A 13124-nucleotide genomic window follows, 5' to 3' on the forward strand; every position below is an offset into this window, starting at 1 on the left:
TTTTTAAAAGGCATTTGAGGGTGCCTGGGTGGTTCAGATGGTTAAGCGTCTGCCTTCGGCTCAGGTCATGATTCTGGGGTCCTAGGGTCGAGTCCCACATGGGGCTCCCTGCTCCTTGGGAAGCCTGCTTCTCCCTCTGCCTCTCTCTTTGTCTCTCATGAATAAAAAAAAGAAAAATTTTTAAAAAAATAAAAGGCATTTGAAATGTGGAGAGTACTAATTTCTTGTTTTCAACAAATATGATCTTCTTTGTTTTTGTAGTATTTCTTGACTGGTAAATTGCAAATATCGGATATAAAGGTATATACTATATGGCATTAGAGTATTTAAAAAAAAACTTGATGAAAGGTGGAGAGTTGGAGAGCTGCTTTATTCTTTTAAGTGTAAAGGGTATGAAAGAGTGGTTAAAAGTATCTTAGAGGAATGTCTTTAAAGAATGAGAAGAACTTGATTATTTTGGAATATAGGTGAGGTTCGGTGGGGTAAGGTCCAGAGCCTACAACCAAGAAAGAATTCTTGAGACGTCTTTGGTGCAAAATGGTGGTTTTATTAAATCTCGGGGACAGGACCCATGGGCAGAAAGAGCTGCAGCACCAGGATTTTGAGGAGTGGCTGATTATATACTCAGGTGTTGGGGGAAGTAAGGAAAAGGGAGGTTTCAAAAGAACTTTCATATGCTAAAGAGGACCTATAAGATAATGCAAAAGAGGACCTATAAGATATCAGAGGCCTTGCCATTGTCAAGTTAAGGTTGTTTTCCCCTCTAGCAAGGTATTAACATTAAGATAGTTGGGAGATTCCTGGAAGAATGTCACACATCCCACCCAGGAGTGGCCATAGAGGGGGAGGTTGCAGCAGGGTGTCAGCTTATGCTTCATCTTCAGCTAGCCTTCTGCTCCGTCATCAAGTTGGTTGTGTAGGAGGGAGAGAAAGATGACTGTATTTTCAAGCTGATACTTTTGTGGATTTTGTCTTTGGTGATTCAAGGAATATTGGCATAAGATTCTCTTCTTAAGAGTAAAGACAGCGACTGGTTCCCTAGAGCAAAACATAATTAACTTGGTGGCCTGGTCATGCAGCTGTCCTTGCTTAAAGGGTGAAAAAAAGATTCTTAGTTACATGGTCTTTCCTGAGATGCTCATATTAATTCTGAGTACACATCCTATTGTCTCCACACACAAGGAAGAACATTTTGATCGACTCTTCCCTTAAAAACAAATCTAAGTGCCATGCTTAATCTTTAAGGTCCTGAATTAGTCACATCTCATGTGATTTTCCATTTCTGTACACCACTGTCCTTCTTGCAGTCCTAAAATCCATTTTCTCCAAATTCCTTAGGCAAATTTTGAAGTCCCCAAATCACCCTGACCTCAGGTTCCCCTAGAGGTGCATTTCCTTTTAGTCCTAAGATACTAAGGCTTCAGCTGTAAAACAGATCTCTCCTGATTTGTGGGGAGGGTAGGGGGCTTATGTAGTCACATATCTTACCCTGAGCCCAGGGAAGAGTCAGATGTTAGATGGTGCTTTCCTCTGCTTGTCCAGCATGATTTTACCCACTGGAGAGGAGCTTTAGCTTGTCAAGATGAGCAACAAGGATTAGATTCATCCCCTCAATAAAACAACAACAAAACATTGGACAAAATATACAAAATAATGGTTCTGAGGACACTAGACCTGAGATAATAGAGGACAATGATCCCTAAGAGATAGGAAACAAAAGAGGTGAGTCCTGTTTACTGGAGAAAGATTGTTACAACTTATTGGAGAGAGATTCCAAGCCATGTTGAAGGAAGGGTGAACTTAGGTGTAGCCTGGCAGTCTTCCTGTGTTGAGAAGGACATGGGAATCAGGGAAGGCCAAGGTAGCCAGAGTTCACAGGGTAGAATATGAGAGGAGAGAGAACCGCATAGAAAGAGAATTCCAAAGATCTACAGAGGGCCCCCTAAAGTATTCAGCAGATGGGTACATGCATGTGTGGAAACAATCCAAAAATATTTGAGGAAACAAAAACAAAAACAAGACTCACTTAATTACATAGGGATCTCTGGATGGCTTTTCAGAATTGTCTAAGTTGAGAGATGTGTGTGCCACACAGACCCTTTTCTCCTCTTATCAACTAGTCTTTGGATAGGATTGCCCCAGGGAGAGAGCAAAACCTTGGAGGAGATAGCTCCTTTTTGCCAAAGGCAATGCCCCTAGAAGAACACAGCTGAATGTCCTGCCCTCATCATTGTTACTGTTCAGTGTGAAAAAGGAAGTCCTGGCCAACACAGTAAGTCAAGGAAGAAAGGAGAGTTTTAAGGATCAGAGTAGAAATGGTTAAACTATCATTATTTTTATGTGATATAATCAGTAAACATAATAAACAGGGTTTATTATTAGCCTTCTGCTCCCTCATCAAGTTGGTTGTGTGGGAGGGAGAGAAAGATGACTGTGTTTTCATGCTGATACTTTTGTGGATTTTGTCTTTGGTGATTCAAGGAATATTGGCATAAGGTTCTCTTCTTAAGAGTAAAGACAGCGACTGGGTTCCCTAGAGCCAAACATAATTAGCTTGGTGTTAATGTTCAGTTAGCTGTTCAGATATAATAAACTTTAAAAAATCAATAGTTTTCTTTATACCAACAAAAATCATCTAAAAATAATAGAAATTAACATACCATTTACAGTAATAGAAAACTAATTACTATGTAGAAATTGGCATCATAATAAATACACAAGACTTTTAAGGATTCTATTTTAAAAATATGCTTAAAAGTATTTAAATGAAGATCTGATTAAATGTAGAGATAAACCATGTACATGGAAAGGACACATGAGCATTTTAAAGATGTCTGTTCTCCTCAAATTAATTCATAAAGTCAATGCGATTTCAAGGAACATTCCAGCAAAGATTTTCAGAGGACGTTTGGTCCAGTTATTCTAAAATGTAAACTGTATATGGAAGGTAAAAGTTTCACCAAATGGAAGAGAGTTTTTAAAAAGATTTGTTTTGTTTCTAAAATTTAAAATTTGTTTTTAAAAAGATTTATTACCTTACCAGATAATAAAGCATACTACAAACTCATTGTATATCTAATGGTTGTGCCTAGTGCGACACCATGGGATATAATAAGGAGTTTATAACAGGCTCATGTATTTAAGTTAAATTGGTATGGTATAATATCATTTACATGTATATAACTTTAATATACACGTAGAAAAACATAGGTGAAAAATACACAACAGATTGCTTATATAGTTATTTCTGGTGGGTGACATTTCGCTGGACTTTAAATGCTACACAATATTATATAATTTGAATGTTAGAATGTTAGTGTATTATCAGAGCAGATTAAAAACTGCCATTGGTGGGCTGTATTCTTCAGAGTGAGAATTCAAAGGATGAGTATCGGATTGGGGAGAAAAACTATCAGTTTACGTAAGTAGAAAACAAAAGTAAGAAGTCAGTGAACTAAGGGGGACGCATTTAAAGGTCACTAGTTAGGAACTTGTGGAGAAACAGTAAAAAATAAGTGTGGGAGAAGTGGGAACTACAAAGCAGCTCTTTCACTTTTTATTGGCTTGATTGTAGCATCTCTTTTGAATTTCAGTTTTGGCCATCAGTCTGTTCTGGTGCTATCTTTTCACGGCCCTGTTGTGTTCCAGGTGCGTACTTCCCAGCGCAAGTGAATAGAGCTGTGTTAGTGGATTCCCAGTAGAAACAGTTGATGCCCTGCTTGCCAGCTGAGTGATTATCTGTTTCTTCTCCTCATTGTATCTATTTCGGATGGGCTCAATCCTCCTGTGCAATATAAAGCAGCAGGAAGCTCCAGACTGCTACAATTACACCGATCCCAAACAAATTTATAAAGGGCACCAGGAGAAGAGTTTCTGCCCATTTTCGAATGCAAGGTACCTGCCAGGTGAATTATGTTTACAGGTGGATCAGATGAGACAACAAGAAAATTAAATAAATGATTTATTACCTAACTTGTCTAAAATCAGTGGGAGATACTATGGGCTAAAAATTCATATCTCAAATTATTTCTCTCAAACATATTCTTTGCTTGAAGTCTAAGCCTTTCCTAAGCTCCTCAGATGTATCCTTAATTTAAGTAACTATACTGTATGTATCTTCTCCTATAATTGTTAATTACTTTATGTATATGCATTTATTTTTCAGTGGAGTCTTATTGCTGGGAAAGTGAAATATTTGAGTACTTAGATCAGCCTGTACTCAAAACTTAAACTTTTTTGTTTACACCTCCAATTTTGACTTATTTCATTTTTGTGGCTGACCTACCTCTAACATATAGACTTGAAACATCTACTTTCTGACTATCACCTTTGACTGTCAGGCTCAGATTTTCAACTATCCTTAGTATAGTCACAATTGTTGAATATCTAGTGTCACAGACCATTGGTGGAATCCTCTTTATACTGTCATTCATTTCTTTCTTGTCTGATTTTACTTTTTGTGTAGACTTAGATTCTATAGCCCATCATTTAATTACATTTTTGGAAATAATCCAACGCCTTTTGTTCTCTACCTCCATTTTGTTGCTTGAAAAACCCCAAACTGTTTAAATCTAAATATCTGTCTCCTCTGTGAAAGATTGAAATTTGCTAGGAAAAAATCCCATAAATAATTGTACTGATTTCACATTAAATTAATTAATTAAAGATTTTATTTATTTATTTGGAAAGAGAGACACACAGAGAGAGAGAGAGCATGAGCAGGAGGGAGGGGCAGAGGGAGAGGAAAAAGCAGACTCCCCACTGAGCAGGGAACCTTATTCAGGGCTCCAACTCAGGACTCTGGGATCATGAGCTGAGCTGAAGGCAAACTCTTAACTGACTGAGCCATCCAGGAACCCACATTAAATTTATTATTACAAACTTCAGCTGTACACTCAAAAATACCCAGAAATCTTAATATGTGATGTCATTACAGTAAATGAACCCATATCCACCAAATTGTCTGAGAAAGAATCCTAAGATTCATATTTGATTTCTACATTGAATACTTCATTTCTCATTTGTAATTCATCATTATATTGACTTGACTATTTTTCCAAAATTTGTTTATTCAGAGTCATTTCCTCTGCCACCAATCTGGTCCATGCCACCACCATCACTTGCCTGGACCAGATAATAGTCTTTTCCTGCCTTTTCTGCTTCTACCCTTGTTTTCCTTCCTGTTCATACCTCTCTTTGTTAAGACCTTTTTGATCTGCCTTACCTAACCTAATGCTCCCATAGTAATGCTCCATGATGGTACATGAGAGGATTTTGTATATTTTCTTTTGTATAATTACCAAAACTTTTAACACTTATTTGTTTTATATTTTTATCTGTATTACCAAAAGAATACCCTTTAAAAATATTTACTTAAAAAGTACTGATGAATCATTGAACATTATATCAAAGACCAATGATGTACTATACCTTTGCTAATTGAATTTAAATTAAAAAAAAAGTAACATATATACATGGTTCAAAATTTTGAAAATTAAAAAAGGTATTCAGTAAAAGTAATTCATTTTTTGTTTCAGTTAGTGTATATCTGATTGCATATAATAGAAACTCCAAATATGGTGACCCACAAATTAGAGAATTCTTTTCCTTTCATGTAGAAGAGTTTCAGAGGTGGACATCCAGGGCTGCAACCAGAGCTTCACCAGTTTCTATATTCTTTATCATACTTAAAAACTGACTTCTGTCCTCAAAGTTGCTGATGCTTTTAGCTAGAAATTCAGGTGTCAATCCTGTGCCTGTTCCACGAGAAAGGAGTGAGGGCTAATGACCTTCATTTCTCAACTGAGTTAGTTCACATTAGAGTCTTCTTGCAAACCCCACCAAATGACATTCAGAATCCGAGAGGAATAGTATTTTGGCAGTATAGATGGGTACCCAAATAAAATTATGGTTTTTGTTAATAAGGAAGAATGGGGCATTGGGTACACAACCACCAATCTCTAAGATATCATTCTATTCTATCTGCCAAGCACAGAATTTTCTTTCCCAGAAGCAACTACTCTTATAAGTTTTTTGTATATCCTTCCAGAGGTAATTTGATTATATATAAGAATATATATGATAACATATGTATTTATATATACACTTATTTATATGTATTCTTTGTATAGCATTAAAATAATGTTGTGTAGCATTCTATGCACTGTTTTTGCCTCTTGCTTCTTTGCTAAATAATATATCTTAGAAATTATTCAAATAAGTACATTTAGAGATGCCTATTTTCTTTCAACAACCGCATAATTAGAATGAGCTCTTGGTGAGATAGGAACCATGTTTGCCTTATTCACCATTGTATACAGTGCCTAATACAGTTTGTGGGGCATTCAGTGGTAGTATCAAACAATGCTAGAAGAGGACAAAGTCCTAGGAAGGTCATTCAACAGGGATGAGAAAATAGATATAGAGAGGATAAGGGTCAAGGAGGAGAGGAAAGACAGGTACAGGGAGATAGATTTTGTATGGATAAGTTGATAATGACCAGACTGGAGGAAATTCAAGAAAATTCTAACCAACATGTTAGGAGCAATAGGGTTGTTTTGTGTTTGTATTAATTAGGGCAAGGGCAAAAGATTTCTTAAGTTAGAGACCTAGCCCAGGGTTTTACCACTAACAGGAGCAGGCTCTTGAGGAGCACCTGTAAACAGTGGCATGAAGAAGCCCCCAAGTTCCAACATGCATTTTGTGTCCCACCCTGCCCCCTCAGTGACCACCGTCTGTAGTATGGATCAGGACTTCTCTCCCTTCCTCAGTGTCCCCTTCAGCACACTGAAACTCTGGCTAACTCTCCTCTCACTTTCCCTCCTTGGAATTTTCCATCAATGTAGAACATCAAGGCCCAATGATTAAAAAATCTTTTCAGCAGATTTTTATTAAGAATCTGTGGGGTGTTAGATAATGTTGGTATGTATAAATGGAAAAGTGTACTTTGTCTTCAAATATTTCACAGGAGGGTAGAGGGAGACAAAGAAGTACAAAATCTGTGTTAAATGTTACAGAGAAAACAATAAATAATAATAATAATAATTACTTTCTCAATGAACTAACTACTTCAGTTATCTTACATTCCTTCTGAATTTTAACCTTTCCATAAACAAATAAGCATGCTGCAGTATGTTTCATTCCTGTCTTGCTTTTTTCTTCACTTATGAACTTGAAATGAGGCTCTTTAGCTATGTAGTCAACACTCCCTGTTTACATGTCCTCCCTTACTAACTTCATCACCCTTGTTCTGGTTTCTGTTGGCACCAGTCCAGTGAATTACTCTTGTCCAGGTCACTATAAAATTTAATGGCTATTCATATTCTCATGTTATTGAACTTTTGCTTAACTGACAAGTTGGCCATATACTCCTTGAAGTTTTCCCCCCGATTTTTCCTAGGTCACCATAGTCTTCTGATTTTTTTCATACTCTTACAGACCCTCCATTTATGTCTCTTTTTTTCTTTTTCACCATTTTGGTGTTGCTATTTTCCGAGGTTTCAATGTTTGAAAGACAAGGCAGATCCAGTGAAGAAGGAAATATGACTCCAAGTTAGGGAACTAGAACAAATAATTGACAGTGGAACTGCAAGGCTAGGAGGGCTATGATTCAGTGTAGGAGGTGGAAGGTCTGACATTTTTAGGATGGGCAGCTTCTGTTTCAGTGCATAGGAACCAGGAAAGGATGGGAGAATGTACAAGCAGGTTGGTAAGTTTTATCTTGGGAAGTTGAAGAAAATATCACTGGACACGTCTTTCCTCTGCAAGGTAGTGTTTGATGCCATCTTCCAAGAATAGAAGTGGAGTTCAAGGTTTGAAAAGAATGAAGAAGGCTTGAAAAAGGCTTTGGAAGAAGGGGAAGTTGATCAGGCAAGCTTTGTAGGATGGACAGGCAGCATCAAGGACTCATTTAAAGTTGTTAACTATAAACTTATAGTAAAAGCAGCCATTTCTGTAGTTTTAGACTTAATCTAAGAAGACTTGGTATGACCAGGTGCAGGCCCTGGAAAATGAATGGTTATATTCAAATAAGACTGGAGTTTTAGCAAAGGACTGATTTAATCAATTTTGTATTCCATTTTCTTCTAGTATACCATGAGTTTGGGGAAGGGATATAACAAAATTATTCATCTAAAATTATATTGGATATGGTAGTAGGTAAGTACCTAATTAAAGGTTTTCCAACCCACATCAATGTCAATAATTATCTCAAAAACACCTATTAAAGATCCTTCTTCTCATGCCTCCTTCATATTAGTACTGGATGATTATAAAAACCAAGTTTGTGCACAAGAGTGGGAATAATTATAACAGCAGAATGAAGCAACCCAAACATCTATTTCTGTGGAATATAGAGTGGATAAAAGGAGTGCGCTAGGCTGAGAACACCTCCAGAAAGCACACGAACAATACATACAGCATGATTCTGGTTAGTTAAAAAAAAAACAAACACCTGAGGAATAAAACAAGATGAAACCAGAGAGGGAGACAAACCATAAGAGACTTCTTAAGCATAGGAAAGAAACAGGCTTGCTGGAGGGGAGGTGGGGGGGGCGGATGGGATGACTGGGTGGTGGGCATGAAGGATGGCACGTGATGGAATGAGCACTGGGTGTTGTATGCAACTGACGAATCACTGAACTCTAAAACTAATAATACACTATATTGTTAATTAATTGAACTTAAAATTAAAAAAAAGGAACCCCCCCCAAAAACCCCCCAAAACTAGGTGTGTTTTTGGCCTATCTTTTTATACTATTAACACTTTATTTTCCTTACTAGTATCATGCTGACATAATTTGTTGCACATTTTTAATGTTGGGAGGTTATTCCCTAGCATTATTCACCTTTAAAATCTTAGTTTTTTCACTGATTCATTTTTCCTTTATAGACCATAGCATTATTTGTCAAATCTCACCAGTCTGTCTTTATGATATTGACTGGGATTTGCCTTTCGGGACAAGTCTCCTATATATCATTAGCTTCCTAAAGAGTGAGAAGTACACTTTTGAAGTGAACTAAAAAAAAAAAAATTGCCTCTTATATCTGCCCATACAAATAGTCAAGAGAAGCCTCAAGATTCATTCCATGGCCTTGCCCAGCAACTACTCCATGGCTCCTGTCTCTGAATTCCTCCTCATCTGCTTCCCTAACTACCAGAGTTGGCAGCACTGGCTGTCCCTGCCCCTCAGCCTCCTCTTCCTCCTGGCCATGGGGACCAGCCACCCTCTTGATCACCATCTGGCTGGAGGTCTCTCTGCACAAGCCCATGTGCCACCTGCTCAGCCCACTCTCCCTGTTGGACTTTGTGCTCTGCCTGCCTATCATCCTCAAGGTCCTGGCCATCTTCTGGTTTGATCTCAGGTCCATCAGCTTCTCAGCCTGCTTCCTCCAGATGTTCGTCATGAATTGCTTCCTCGCCATGGAGTCCTGCACATTCGTGGTCATGGCCTGTGACCGCTATGTGGCCATCTGCCACCCACTGCGATACCCATCCATCATCACTGACCAATTTGTGGCCAAGGCTAGCGTCTTCATTGTCACCCAAAATGCCATTCTCACTGCACCTATTCCTATTCTCACTGCTCGACTCCATTATTGTGGGAAAAATGTCATTGAGAACTGCATCTGTGCCAACTTGTCCGTGTCCAGGCTCTCCTATGACAATTTCACCCTCAACAGAATCTACCAATTTGTGGCTGGTTGGACTTTACTGGGGTCAGATTTCATCCTCATCTTCCTCTCTTCCACCTTCATCCTAAGAGCTGTGCTTCGGTTCAAGGCTGAGGGGGCTGCCGTCAAAGCCCTGAGCACGTGCGGCTCCCACTTCGTATCCTGTTCTTCAGCACCATCCTCACCATCCTGCTGGTTGTTGTGTTGACAAATGTGGCCGGAAACAGGGTCCCCATGGACATCCTCATCTTGCTCAATGTCCTTCATCACCTCATACCTCCTGCCTTGAACCCTATTGCATATGGGGTTCAGACCAAAGAGATAAAACAAGAATTAAGAAATTGCTGTGGAGAGGGATGTGAATATGTAAAATAGATTTCTAATTCCTTTTCTTCCTTCTCCTCAGCAATTTTGTCTAGGCAGTGAATTGGACAAAATCTTCATGAGTATTTATTTTACACTCTGAAGCTCACTTCATAATTGACCCAGATTTCTTCCTTTATTCTCCTCACCTGGTTTTGGTGAAGGTAGAGGAAAAAATTCATATTTCTTGAGTAACTGCTTTGAGTCTAGGCAACTTTATTTAAGTAAACTTAATCTTTCGCAACATTTCTGTAGGTGTTATTACTTCCATTTTACATAGTAGAAAAAAAGATGCTTTTCAACAGTGGAAAATGCCAAAGACCACATTCTCTGGGAAGTGGCAGAGAAGGAAATTCAGACTCCAGAGCCTGGGCTCCTTCTACAGAAATGCTCCTTCAAGTGCAATTGGAGCTTGATACCAGGCCTCTATCTATTTTGCTTGTGTTTTGTCCTTCTGGATATCTATTTCCCGCCTATACCTACTTCCTTGAGAACCAGCAGGTTCTCAGAGAAGGCAGAGTCCTGCCTGACAAAGCATCTGCAGGCCTACAGGAGAAGAGTGTTCAGGAGAAGAGTCTTAGAAATGAGGATAGGTTGAGAGAGAGGTGGGGAGAAAAGAAGCCATTTCTCAGAAAATGGGGAAACTGGGGCAGTGGTTTGGCCACTTCTCCTAAATGTTTAAGCTACACATCCAGTGAACTGAAAATCAGGTCTTATTTGATCTATTTACTCTGCTTAAGAGCTCCAGTTGGAGGTGAGAAGACCTAGCAAAGGGTCAGGTTTCTGGATAATAGTCTAGTCAGGAGAAGAGAAAAGAAATTGTACTGGTTATTTTCAGAGATTTAATGTAAAACAAATGGTTTAATGGATGACGGAAACTTGAAACTAAAACAGGGGATGCTGAAGTAATTGCAGAGGTAGCACCTGTGGGAAGAATCACACTTGGGAAGAATTTGGTCATTGGACTTCAGAAGGTTGGAGATGGGCCCATGGGACTGGGTCTCACAGTTCTGAAGAGGGTGCTGCCTTCAACTGGTACTGCTGTCCCTGGAGCTCAGAGGAGGTGCCTTCAGAGCTGGGACTAAGATCTCTGAGGGTGGGACTCTCTCCTGCTGCTGCTGGTACCTCAGAGGAAGTTCAGTGAGGCTGATTGGATCCTGGGAGTTCCACACCCAGACCCAAATCCAACTCAAACCCAACACCCAACCGATCAACCAACAAATCCTGGAGACTAGAATCAACTCCACTGTCAGGTGAAGAGTCATTGCTCGGGGATACTGACAAGACAGGGACAGGAAGAAGCAAGTATCCCCTGCCCTGCTTTAGCCTTCCAGTCTTTTCCAGCTGTTCTCTGTGGGTGGAAACTAAAAGGGAGCCAGCTGACAAAGAAGAGTCCCAGAGTCCAAGTCCCAGCATCCCAAGCCGATCTGGATGGTAGGTCTGGGGCTGAGAGGCAAGAGTTAATGACTGTGCAGCTCCTGTCAGTTTTAAGTCTGAGGGCTTGTGACCGCATGAGGGACAACTGAGGCAGCACCCTGCAGTGCACACTGGCTCCCAGGGACTGGACACAGACTCGAGTCCTCCTGTGCGGGTATGCAAAGAGACATGGCATCATAACATAATGTCACAGGGCAGCTTTTATAGCTATGGAAGGGTCTGCAGTTAGCTCTGAGCGGGAATACAGAATGACCACATCACACTGCAGGGATTCCCCACAGTCAGTGCAGCTCAGGACTGTGTGGGCTCCAGGGCAGACTCTTCCAAAGCCACACTCAGTAACAGCAGGAAAGGAAAATGACATCCATTTGCCTACAAGAGGGGGCTCTTACTACCCTCAGGCTTGGCTCTCATTTCCTCCAGCCAGAGCCACAGTTGTGACTCAGCATTTGTCATTTTCCACAAGATAATTCTCTCACAGGGCTCCCCTCCATCTCATGGCTGCTGGAAGAGTTTATCCACCACCACCTTCCTCCTGTCCGTCAGAGGACAGAAGGCCCAACTTCAACACTGAGGACCTAAAATGATACAAATAATCTCAACGTCCTTACATACTGATAACAATGATGGTAATGTAATGACAATGAAAACAAAAGCTCAAATGTTTTGAGCACTTGCAATATACAAGTATCTGTGCACGGTAACATTAATTTTCATAAAACCCTTGTGTGGATGATTACAAAAATTAGTTTTAAAAACATCTAACAGAAAGGATGCAGTCCATAGGAACAGGATACATACTGTTAGGTGATATTGCCCAGCACTGAGTCCACTCCGTTGGTCTCTCCAGGAGTGTTTTCTCCACTTCTGCTATGCTTCTCCCAGGTGCAAAACCAGAAGGGACTCAGAGAGGAATCCCTGTTTGTTGGTCATATTCAGATCTTAGTTCCTGCATTAGGCTTCTCTAGATCAGTGCGAACAGCCACCATAATTATGAGAAGTTTGACTCAAACTCGCCCAGGGATGCTGAGTACATGGTTGTAGAAACTACAGCTTGTGTTAGGGATTTGTAAGGGATGTAGGGGCCAGCACACCTGTTGTCATCCCTCAGAGTGACGAGCACAGCTTCTGGCATATCAGGGGGCTCAGCAAACATCCCCTTGCTTATGATATTGAAGTGACTAAGAGTTAACCAGTCATGTCTACAATGCATCTTTTGTTCCAAGTAGTAGAGCCCTAAGTATCAGAACAGACATGACATGTACTTGAGGTTGGCTCTCCACTTTGGTCCTTGGGAGACAAGTTAGGAGGATGACAGTTTCTCACAGAATTGTCAAGCACAGTGCAGGTGGCTCAAGGAGCTGGACACAGTGGTTCTAAGACAGATTTGGGGTGAGTCCTCATACACCCCATGCGGTGTATGGGAGGTTGGAGGGACAGCATTAGCCAAAGGGCCAGAGCCTGAAGGGCAAGCACACCTTTGCCATGAAGTTCCCACTGCAAAAAAAATGTCCTCTTAGTACAATCTTTGAACATGTCTTGAATGGATAGAATGAAGTAGCAGTACCTAAAGGCATTTTAAATTGACATTTGAAAAGTACAAACCTCCAGTTTTAAGAGATGAGTACTGGGGATGTAATGTACCACGTGAC

General features: G+C 40.0%; 1 pseudogene; it reads left to right on the forward strand.

Moving 5' to 3' along the window:
- Positions 1 to 9057: 9057 nt before the first annotated feature.
- LOC114219294 (olfactory receptor 56A1-like) lies at positions 9058 to 10034 on the forward strand (annotated as a pseudogene).
- The last annotated feature ends 3090 nt before the right edge of the window (positions 10035 to 13124 follow it).

This window comes from Eumetopias jubatus, unplaced genomic scaffold (genome assembly GCF_037043125.1).
Source record: "Eumetopias jubatus isolate StellerSeaLion01/CBP00866 unplaced genomic scaffold, mEumJub1_p1.0 scaffold_13, whole genome shotgun sequence".
In the NCBI taxonomy this organism is placed as follows: Eukaryota; Metazoa; Chordata; class Mammalia; order Carnivora; family Otariidae; genus Eumetopias; species Eumetopias jubatus.